The sequence below is a fragment of the Ciconia boyciana genome, chromosome 7 (assembly GCF_034638445.1).
Source record: "Ciconia boyciana chromosome 7, ASM3463844v1, whole genome shotgun sequence".
NCBI classification, from domain to species: domain Eukaryota; kingdom Metazoa; phylum Chordata; class Aves; order Ciconiiformes; family Ciconiidae; genus Ciconia; species Ciconia boyciana.
Genome location: NC_132940.1, coordinates 43,797,114 through 43,809,270, shown reverse-complemented (window position 1 = coordinate 43,809,270; position 12,157 = coordinate 43,797,114).

Sequence of the window (12,157 nt, the reverse complement as noted above, 5' to 3'; positions counted from 1 at the left end):
GTAGAATGTAGTTTGAAAAAAATGAATTGTATCTAGAGAAATGATTGGCTGAAGATTTCTCAGATGGTGACACTATTTTCAGGAAGGATACTAGATTGGGATGTATGAAACAAACCAGAACCTCATATCAATTGTTCTTTCTTCATCTGGTCTCCTTCAGAAACACTTCTCTATTCTGCTTCAAGAAAGGATTTTGTCTTCCTCTTCTGCTAATTTCCCTTCCTTATTTCATTAATGTATGTCTCCATTGATGTGCTTGGTAGCTTTTTTTCTCCATTGAGAACCAGAAGACTGTCTGCCTTTAAACACATGCATAAAAAGAGATCTGAGCCACCCAAGGAGTTTACCTTTCTTCCTGATGCACTGACATTAAAAAGCTACATCTTACAATAAAGCAGAAAAACTGTGGCAGTCCGGTTACATGCAGTTTTGGTGGAGTAAACACTTGATTATTCAACAATGAGTCATTTCTGCAGTAACCTCATTCTGTCATGACTGTATCACATCTGCTAACTCTCCAAAGCAAAAATCATAACCTGTACTGGTTTAAAATGTGAATACAGCCTCATGGTTCATATATAACACTCTAGTCAACCAAAGAAGCCATGTGCTATAAGTTTAAAAGGGCAAAGTACTTGTTCTCAAAGAGAAAATATCATGGAGAACAACAAAGATAATTGTGAAAAAAGCTTCTCCATTCTTTAGCTCTTCTCACAGTGTCTGGCTTCTCCATTATTCTTCAAGTCTCTCTTCGTTCTCTTTAGAAAGCCTTTGTGTTTTTGGAGTGTAGCGTATTTGAAACATAGCATGTTGGGGCTAGGGTTGTTCTGCTGCCCTCTGAGCTGACTCCCTGCCTTCTGCCGTATTGTTATTGTTGACCTCAATCAGAGCTGAGGCATGTCTGAGTGGAGCAGAACCTCCTCCCCATAATGCTCTGCTGTCCTCAAACCAGCCTCCACTGATGGGACGAGAACACTGGAGGCAGAATATGGCTTCTGGATCTTAATTTGGTTCAAAATGATGTGATACAAAAGAAGGCTCCTGACTGCTAGACAACAGTGTTTTTGCTACACTACTTTAATTGTAACACTGGAATTTTAATTAAATGTATTTAGCATTTCTTCTAACAGTAATTTCATCGATTTTGATGGAGAATAGAGGAAACAGCAAATAAGGATAGTGTGATAATGACAAGATAGTAAATTGGGAAACGGTTTAAGTGAAATATAGCCAACATTCAGTAAACTCTGTTTTCTAAGTGGCTATAGCTAAGAGCACCTTTCATATGTTAAAACTAAGCAGTGCTAGTCTATTGAAGTGCATGTGGACTACTGCTTAAAATTAACTATGACAAATGGTAGTTGAATTTACTTCCTTTCACTTTTTTCTTGAAAACACAGGAGATATATGCAGGAAGGATGATCTAGTAATTTTTGCAGAAAGAGCCATTTGGGATTTACCATCCAAAGACATGCTTCTGTTAGCTGCAGAAGTGGTTGAAGACTTAAGTCAAATAAGGGCTCCAGAGTGCTTGGTGCAGTAAAGATACATACTGAATGCCCACTTTGTTGTATAGCACTTCAGTCTGCCAGTAATGAAATCTTTTTGACACAGCATGATTATTTTGGTTACCCTTGTTCCACTCCAGTATCTATGCTTGTCCACCAATAAATGGTCTAAGGAGAGGATGGAAAATCACTTTGCTGAATCCATTACATTCCTGTCGTGTATATGTGAACACGTGGTGGTGGTCTGAGCTTTTGTAATGAAAAGAGTTTAAAAGAATTAAGAGGTCCAATATTTTAATCTGTCCTTTGAAATTAGTTTCTCCCCACGATAAGCTGCAGGTTTGTTTAAAGTAAGAGTAAATAATGGCAGCTGCTGTTGTTTTCTTTGTAAGAGCAATGTTTGAGATAGTGCATATAATGGAGACACAAATTCATAGATGCACAATGCATAATTGTTTTCGGAAGTTCAGCTATTAATATTTATAGTATTGACCTGAAAGGTTGCAACAATTTCTCCATTAGTCATGGTAGTGTTGGCTGGACCTGAAAATTCAGTGGTCAGCGTGGCTACCGTGCCACTAGCACGCAACAGTGTACTAAATAATGCAAGTTCAGCCTTTCATGAAACTTAAAGGGAAAAAAGATTCTGAATAAAAGTAGAAATGTATAGTAAAGACTATGGGTATACAGATTAACCATTACTTATTTAAGTATTATTTATCTATTATTTAAGCAATTAGCAGCTATACAAATAGTCGAATAATCAGCTTCCAAAGCCTATTTATTGATGAAAGAATATTTTTTCTCATTAGAAATGCAAAGGTCAATCTATGTTCCATTTGCTTTTTCCCCAGATTGGAAAAAAAATGCTAATGTAGCTAAGACACAGTCACAGGTCTGCACAATAAAATGTTACTGATAGCCCACTACTTGTCATGAAAAACATCATTACTTTGTCTTGTAAATGAAAAGTCCTCCTTCCCCTGACCACATACGTGGTAAAATATTAGTCACATTATGTGTATCAGCACCACTGAAAGATTAGAAATTAGTACCTCCTACTCAGGAGCAGGGCTTAAAAACATCCTTTGTCTGTTGCAAAAATACATTTTGAGGGGGAAACACCAACTGTTGTAGAGGTTACATTTCTATTCCTCCCCCTTTCCAAAAGAAGTGCTTATATACGTAGACAAGCACTTGCCATTTGGGTGATATGTTCTCTTTCCAAGTATGAAACAGATGAAACATAGCCAGTAGCTACTGTGAGCAACCTTTAGTTTGTTTTGCAGCATAAAAAGTTCTTTTAGTGGCAATATATGAACTCTTATTATAAACTTGTTTTAGTCATTGCAGGAAATGAGTTTGTAGCCAGGTAATTAACATTTTCCTTAATGACTTATGTGTGAGTCTTAACACAGAAAAGCAGCCTCTGGAGGTGCTATCTAATAAATTCAGCACTGTAGACTTAAAATGGACAGATGGTTGAGTATTTCACACTCTCCGGCCCAGAGTGAAGAGCAAAGCATGCCCTGTTCTGGAAGTGAGTTCAACATGTGCTTAAGCATATAGAGAATTTCCATTCTCTGTTTAAGACAACAAAAAAACCTCACTTGTCCTTACTAAATCCAGGCCTGATATGGAATCCGTCCCATGTTCTAATTCAGGAGAGGAAAAGCCTTTCCTTTGAATGGTAGAAAAATTAGGTTGGAAAGGACCCCTGGGGTTTATCTAGTCCAATCTCCTGCTCAAAGCAGGGCCACCTTTGAGGTTGGATCAGGTTGCACAGGGTTAGTCTTGATGAGTTTTGCAAATCTCCAAGGCTGATGATTCCACAGCGATTTCTGCCATTGGATATATTCTCTGCCCTACCCAGGTTGATAAAAGTGCAGTATGCACCTTCATAAGTGTATGTGGTTAATGTTTTTGCCTGTGCACTGATCTGATTAGAGTCAAATTCAGATCTAGTGGGAGTAAGTGCAGCCCCCATTTTTCAAAGAGCTTCCACTGACATCAAGAACTTTTCTTTCTTCCTCATACACATTGGACTAAGCCAGATCTGGTCATGCTAAGGATATCAGTGCATTCTCTCCCCTCTGTGTATGTGAAGCCTGCTCCTCTGGCACTGGAGCTGAGGATAGGCATAGGATTGGATTCAGGACATCAGGTGAAGTCTAGTTCTGTACTGTCTGAGGTCAGTGACAAAACCTTGATTGGCTACTAAGTTACTAGACTGGCACCAAAGAAAGAAGGGGATTTACTGAGATTACTATTTCTCCTTACAAGTCACCTTAGCAATGCCACCTGTCTTTCAAATGCTGCTGGAATGGCAATGCAAAACAAAAACCTCTCTTCTACCTCTTTCCTTTTAATTCTTCAAGCTTTACTTCCTCTAACAGGAATAACCAGAAATAAGTTTTCAGTTGCGCTTTTAAAAACTAAACTCCAGACCAAATCTTTAATTGCGTCCTTTTAAAGGCCGCTTTAAAGCTTGTAGTAATGCACTCAAAAAGGATCTGAAAGTCTGTGCTGAGAACAGCATCTCTCACCTCACAGACTCAGCTGTACTGAGCAAGAAATTGTGATTTGTGCCTCTACAGAAAACATTCCATTTGCATCTTATTAGAGCTACCTGGGGAGGAAAAATAATGTTGTGGAGATCAGGAAATTTCTTAAAGTGCTTTACCCTGGAGGTCAGTGGAATTCCATTTATAAATGATGACTGCATGCATTTTGATGCTAAAATTGTGATGACTTACAAAGTTTGATATTACTGTATTTTTCTGTGGACAGTGATTTTTTTTGAAGTGGTGAACATATTTTCCAAGAATATTGTAGACGTTTGTAACATGTATGTTTGTGCCAATAAATCTTGTTTTAAGAAGTTGCTTTTTGTGTCATTTCTGTTCCCAAGACACGCAGTTTAAGGACAGTTAAGCAGCTTCAGCTTTCATTCCCTCTCTGTGTTAAGTGCTAAAGACTTCTGGAAATTAGGATTTTCTAATTCACACTGAGTTTTTATACATTTCGTCTAATAGAAAAGAAAAAAACCACTTATGTTGTATAAATAATAATGAACTCTGTCCAAAAAGGGGGAGGGGAGGCAGTGGTACAACCATTAAAGAATTGTGAAGAGCAACAGATGGGAGAATGCGTTTAGTGCATTTGACCTTATTCTTTCTTAATGGTAACATATGTTTCCTTTTAATAGGGCACAGTTAACTCAGGAAACTCATTGCCACTAGATACTGTTAGTTCACAAATTTGGTGTACTTTGGACACATTTTTTAAATGAAGAAAGAAGGATCCTCTGTGAGAGGGATACAGACTCTTGCAGGGTCATCTTCTGCCTTAACTTGAAACAGCTGATGCTGGCCACTAGTGTAATGGCTTAATGGGACGTGGTAACTGTTGCCATCATTATTCCTAATGAGTAATTAAGCTCTTTGAAGGGACAAGAGTTGGAAGCTGCTTTTCTCCCCCTCCTGGTGACTACACCTACATTTTAAAGCATCACAGTAACTCCTGGGTAGCTTGGCACCTTCATGCATATCGGGCGTTATTCAACAGCTCTTCTGCTTTTGTTGCAAATCAACTCAGGGTATGGTATCGTCTGTCCGCACCCAAACACACCAAAACCAGGTAATGTCAAGATACCTTCTGGTATGACAGTGCTTTATTAGTAAAACTATAGATTTTTTCCTTGGGAACTCTTAGCATATCTGGCAATAAATTGGGGGCACTTTGAGTCTATAAGGAGGAGCTGGGAAAAAGCAATCATTGATTTCATACAGTGCATATTCTGGTCTATGTAAAATAGCAAATAAGGACTAAGTGAGAAGGTGAATTAGGTTGATTGATGCATATGAATGTGATATTGAAGAACACAGGACACTGATCAAAGCCAAAATGAGGCTGATGCTAATAATTAAGAGAGCACAATGGGCTAATACTCCATTAGCACTCTTATAGTCAGGTAGCTCAGTTTTGTTGAAACAAAATGTCCCAATATCTGACTTTTGAGCTTACAAAGAATTCTAGCAAATGATAAAACCAAGTGAAAATGAAATTATGTGTAATATAATGGACAGATTAAGGTGCATGTGACAGAATCAGTAAGATTATATGAAAAATCTAATGTATTTTTGCATGCTGTTCAGATAGCAGATTTGCATAATTCATGGAAGTTCAGGGAACAAAAGGAAGGACTGCTTCTTAGGGGTTACTAAGTTATGTGGGATGAAGAACTCTGGGACTTGCATATGCTTAGGAAAGTCGATAGAAGATAGTTCACAGCCAAAACAAACCTTGAAGTGACTGTCTATATACTTTGCTTTGTGAGCTGAAGTACACGGAGGTAAGTGAATGAGTAAGATGCTTTTAAGTGCTCCTGACTGATCTAAAATTTCAAAAAAATCTGTCACATGACTAAAAATGGTCAGAACTGCAATCTGAGAAGAAAAGCAGGTAATCTTGAGACTGCTAGAGCTCTATATGAGAGACAGCTAGGCAGTAATGATTACTATTAGAAAACCAAACCATCTTTTTTTGCTTTCCCAGGTGTTTCAAATCTAGGGGAACCACCACCTGTGATTTGGGCAGCTGTCATGAAAAGCTCTTACCACGATGTGACAGACACATTAAATACATTTTACTATGGGAATTTCCTGGTACCAAATGCACTGAGTTATTACACTTTTAAGGCAGTTTTTAGAATGATTCTACAGAAGTAACACCCTTGCATTCTCCCTTAGCATCTGAACAGTCTAATTATAATTTAACAGCTGTTAGCTGAACTGCTTTACAAAGGCAAGTAAGCCTGGCTTTTCTACCTTCTGTTGGCCATAATGCAGCTTTACTCTGTTGAAGGTAGTCAGTGGATTTGATAATTAAACTTCTAGTGCTTATATAATAACTGCCAGGTTGTTCTTTTTACTAGAAGATGTACCATACAGCATTATGTTATTTACATATTCTCTGGGTTAACCTAGAAAACACCTGCTCCATAGTCCAGCTTCACCAGGAGCCTGGAAAGACTTCTCAATACATGCCCAGTGCATGCCTCTCTGATATAATCTGTAGTAAACCATAACGACAGTGCACACTGAAAGAGCTGGATAGATAAGGGTGTCACCAGCATCATATAGCCCTGCACTCATCCTTGTTAAACTTCCTAATGATCCAAGAAAGCTACAGAGGAGAGAAACCCAAAAATTCTCCCTAGTCCATGTCAAATGACCAGGGGGGTGGGGAGGAATTCCTTTTCTCAGCTCAGAATCCAGTGAGTTAGTTTAACTGTGAACAGAACGCAGAAAGCAAGCATCTGAAACTGTAATGCCACAAGGAACACTGTGGTTAATAGTGTTTGAGGAGCTGGGAAAGTAAACCAGTTTTATACAGCTTTCTAGACAAAGGAAGCCTTGAAATATGGAGTTATTACAGTGTACAGATTGTACTGGCAAAGAACAATTCCATTTCCTTTCAAACCACTTTGGAGACACCTACAAGTATCAGTGACAAAATTCAATCTTTTTTATCACCAGGAACTATCTGGATTAGTTTTGCCATCCTTCCACCTGCTTATCAGGCACCATTTGATAACTGCATGCACTCTTGGCCCCCTTCAGTCCTCTGGAAAGGTTGATCTGAACTTCATTCCTGAGCTGGCTAGAAAACTCCTTCTAATGTCCTGGTTACTATCTGGGAACAATGTATAGTTCTTACTCTTTTGTTTGCTACTTTTCTTCAGTTTGACTAGCCCATGTCCTCCTTAGTCATCCTGACAGTCCATCTCTGCACAGTTGCCAGTTCCATCACTTATGACCAGAGCAGCAGCCAGTGCTGTGGTCCAAGTAAAGGCTTACCAAATGCTGTATGTGGTGGCATAAACATTTCATTGACTGTGTTAAAGAAACCTGAAACATCCTACTACCATATTAGTATTTCTCACAACTGCACGTACCCTCCCACCCCCACGGCATTCACCTTAATCATCCTGTGTTACACCTATTGCCTTTTTTTTTTTTTTTGAACTCTTTCTCTATAGTTCAGGACCAACAAAATTATCATCGGTGAAATGATAATAAGCAATATCCTCAAGGATGAACTTGATCCAAATTCTCCTGCCTCTGCCACCAAAACAATTCCTATTGATACCTCCAGTGCCTAGCCAGATGATAGCTAGGTGGCCTGAGACATTGCCTATGGTAGGCAATTAACTAATAGTTTCACTTCAGGGTCTCTTGTTTCACTCAAAAGTCTCAAAGTTTGAGTGATTTTCTTCTTTTTTTCCCCAGAGGTATTAATATACCAATAGTAAAATTCTTGCTTACTGCACTCACCAGCTTAAGCATTTCTTGACTACTCAGACACCTCTGTTGCCTTTGAACACAAATGCTGGTTGAAAATGCTGTTATTTTTGAGATGCCTAGGGTTGTCAGCTAGATGGAAAAAATAGAGTAGCAGTGTTTGTTGATGAGAAAAGGCATCACTGGGGAGCTGTAGGCAAAAGCAGTATCCTCAAGGCCTGTCTTTAATCTAGATGAAGAGCCAGCCCACATGTTCTTCTGCAGCTAAGCCTAGAACTTGAAGCCCTATGGCCTGAGCAGCATTACTGCATTTCAGTGATGCTGTGCCCCTTATGAGCTTCCCTTGGCTGTATGTAGACTTATCAGCTCTCACATAGGATACTGAAGTGTCTTCTGATGCCATTAAGACACCACTTTCTTACAGGCATCCTTGTGTCTGGATCTTATTACAAAATTGTCTTTGGGCAGTTAGATCATTAATACATGATTAAATGCAGTGTGAACTCTTCTTCAGCCTTGTATAGCTGTACAACACATCATACTTACATGATGTGTGTCTGAAAAAGAGAAGCAGCAAAAAGGCACATCAATCATTAAAAGCGAGCCCTTCAGCATATAATGTGTCTGCTCCTATTTGACTCAGACATGAGGGAGTAATCAAACCTCAACCCACCCAAACTAGTATCTTCTGTTCCTGATTGTTTTTCTCTTTGCAGACCATGGCAGAATCTGTGGGAGCTTCCGGCAGAAATTTGCGGATCCTGATGCTCCTCCTTAAAATGTGTTGACAAGAGTGGGCACATCACTAAGTATCTGCAATGCCAGAAAGCAGGTTGTCTTTTAAACTTTGTTGTCCTTTACATAAATAAATAAATATTTAAAAAGAAATCTTGTCTTGCTTTTAAACCTGCCTTAATGGGCGGGGGGGGGAAGACACATTTTCAGGTTTTAGCTGGCTGGCAGCGCAGCCGCCTGCCTGCTGCAGCACCCCGAAGTGAGGCTGTGCCGGGCCCGGGCGGCATCCAGCCAGCCGAAGCTGTGACCACTGCCTGGTGCGTAGCCTGTGGAATGTCAAACAGTGGCAGCCGACGCAGGTGGCATCGCCCTGTGACGGCACGGGCACTGTCAGTGACTGCTTATCGTTCTATTGAATTTATTTCACAAACTATGCCAACACAGACTAACAGTGTCAGACTCGATCTCAAATGCAAAACAAATTGGGTCACAATTTGCCTGTATGGGATTAAACTGCATTGTCCATCCCTTAGGTTAGCCATTCTGCTGTAACTGGCATTCATTTTAACAGTTTTTCAGATCTCTTTTTCATCTTCTGTACATCAGCTGCTTCAGCCCAGGCTTCAAATTTCTCAAGCATTCTCAAACTTAACGGCATTTTTCTTTGTGGTTTTGGCATTGTCTCATTCTACCTCTCTGCTTCACCCCACCTGTTCTCTGTTTCATAGTGCTGAATGAAATATTGTTCTCCCTCTTGTCTACAAGACCTATTACTTCTCAAGTCACTTCATTTAACTCTTATGTTCCCCACTTTCTCTATGGAAAAAAGAAATCAGAAGATTTGTGTCTAGCCACAATGGTTGCACACTTTGACTAAGCCATCGAGGTCTTTGTATTCTCTTGATGCTTCCAGGGCTGCCTCCTACATACTGGCATTCTCTGGTTTGGTGTTGCTCAGGGTGACTGATTATGTTGTCTCATTTGTCCTTAATAAACTCTTTAAACTCTTGTTTAAAAAACAAGTATATAATATAAATGCATCTTCATCTTAGAAGGAAAGGCTCTAAGTTTCTCATGTGTTTTAGGTCTTTCTTGTACTCTTGCAAGCATCAGAAAACACTACATCAATGTTGAGAAGTACCTGTTGATCCCTTCATGGAACACCTCTGAAGTCAGAAGCCAATATGAAGCATGTTGCCTGCAGCTGTCTGTACAAAGGCTCCCTGTGTCACGTGCTGCATGGGAATGACCTCAACAGTTGAACAGAGCTACTGAACCAGTTATGGATGCAGTCTGACAGTCATAGAACAAACATGACTCATTTAAGAACATTCTCTACCTTCCCTTTTAATAACTGGTTTCACCAGTCAGTAAACTAGAACTATAGGGAGAACAAAGAATTCTTCAGTCAGCTCTGCACAGCATTCTCACACACCATTTACTCCACTACAGGAGCATGTTTGAAACAACTGTCCCTCCACAATTACATCTTCTGTGATGATGTCCAAGCTCTCACAATGTAATCGCCTCTAGCAGCAGATACTGACATGCCAATACTAACAATACTAATACCAATACTAATGAATGAACAGTTCTATGTCCTGGATTTAAAACCAAAAAGCTTTAAAAATACAAAATGTTGGTGTGCTGAGGTGAGATCATCATCCTTGATGATGATAATAATAGAATCACAGAACTGTTTAGGTTGGAAAAGACCTTTGAGATCATCAAGTCCAACCGTTAACCTAGCACTGCCAAGTCCACCAGCAAACCATGTCCCTAAGCACCACATCTACACATCTTTTGAATACCTCCAGGGATGGTGACTCAACCACTTCCCTGGGCAGCCTGTGCCAATGCTTGACAACCCTTTTGGTGAAGACATTTTTCCTGGGCTCACTGCTGGCTCATATTCAGCTAGCTGTCGACCAAGACCCCCAGGTCCTTCTCCACCAGGCAGCTTTCCAGCCACTCTTCCCCAAGCCTTGCATGGGGTTGTTGTGACCCAAGTGCAGGACCCAGCACTTGGCCTTGTTGAACCTCATACAGTTGGCCTCAGCCCATCGATCCAGCCTGTCCAGATCCCTCTGTAGAGCCTTCCTGTCCTCAAGCAGATCAACACTCCTGCCCAACTTGGTGTCATCTGCAAATTTACTGAGGGTGCACTCAATCCCCTTGTCCAGATTATTGATAATTGTGTTGAGATGAGAACAGGGTTCTGCAAATAAGGAGATTTGTGTCTAGTTTGACCAAGTCATCAAGGCTTGGTCATGTGACTTCACATCCAAGAGTGCTCAACTTCCACACTCAGTTTTCTTAACAAGGGGCTAAGAAATTAATTCCTGCTATGCCTTTGCTTCTCCACCTTGTGGTATATCAATAATCACTTTGATAAAGCTCTTTTTGAGAAAGTAGATAATAGAAATTATAAGATGTCAGGGTAAACTTTGAAAATTTGAACATTATTTGTGAAATATTTTTGGTATTATAAAATCTCAACTCCACTGATGCCAACAACAACAACAACAACAACAAATCTCAATTATATAAGTGGAACTGAGGCTTCCTCTCAGATTAAGCTATTACAGCATGGAAATAGCAGCATAATTTTCTGAATGTGCAATACACTAGTCCTCATACTAGGTCTTCTCCTATTTCAATTCCTTCTTCAATTTGATTGTCGTGAACTGATCCTACATAACTTGCAGTGGCAGCCTAAGTTGGAAACAATGGAGTGCATTCATTTCACCAGTAATGGCTGTGTCTAGATGAGCCCAGTGCAATTTTCAAGTATATTTTGTTAATGGTCTGCCTATACAATTAATTGTACTGTAATCCACCACATGGCTGGGGAAAGAGTTTGTTTAAATAGATTTGGCTTCTGTAACTGACATTTGCATTAACTCAGTGTGAATTACAAGATGCTCTATCTCAGGATTTGAGGTGTAGTTACTTTTAACGGCCTCATGACATGTTGTGGAGTGCCATGTCTCTGGTCTTGAGCACTGATCTGTATTTCCGAGGGACCTGAGTCCAAGCTCTAATAATCAAGTTTGCAGTGAGGTAATGGCTTTTAGATAGTGACACAATGCACTTTGATTGCATTTTAGAGCTTAGGAAGAGGAGATGTCTCAGCAGACAGTCAGTGTATGACAAGAAAAGTTGATTCATTGGTTATTAGGTTCCAGTGAAGTACAAAATCTGTCATTTTAAAAACTCTCCCTTTTTTGGCTTGCTTTCTGAAGTGCCTTGAAGAGTAGCACACGCATCCTCTCTGACTAGGCCAAAACACCTCAAATTATGCTGGTGTTCAGACCCATCTCGTTCCTTCTAGAGGCAAAGGCAAGGAAAGGCTTAAATTGGCCTGACTGATTTGTAAATTCTTTGACTTGCAGGTAAGGATAAACTGACGGCTTAGTTTTAAAGTTGCTCAGTTTTTAGTTTTGGTAAAGTTGCTTAAATGCCGTAGTAGGTAACTTACTATATACTATACAAGGGGAGGGGGAATTCTGCTGAAACTCAAATTTGCCTTCCATGCTGCAAGAAGAGAGGTTGGACTAATTCAGGTTAGAAGAGCAGAGATGATAAAACCTAGCAACTAATTTTGGT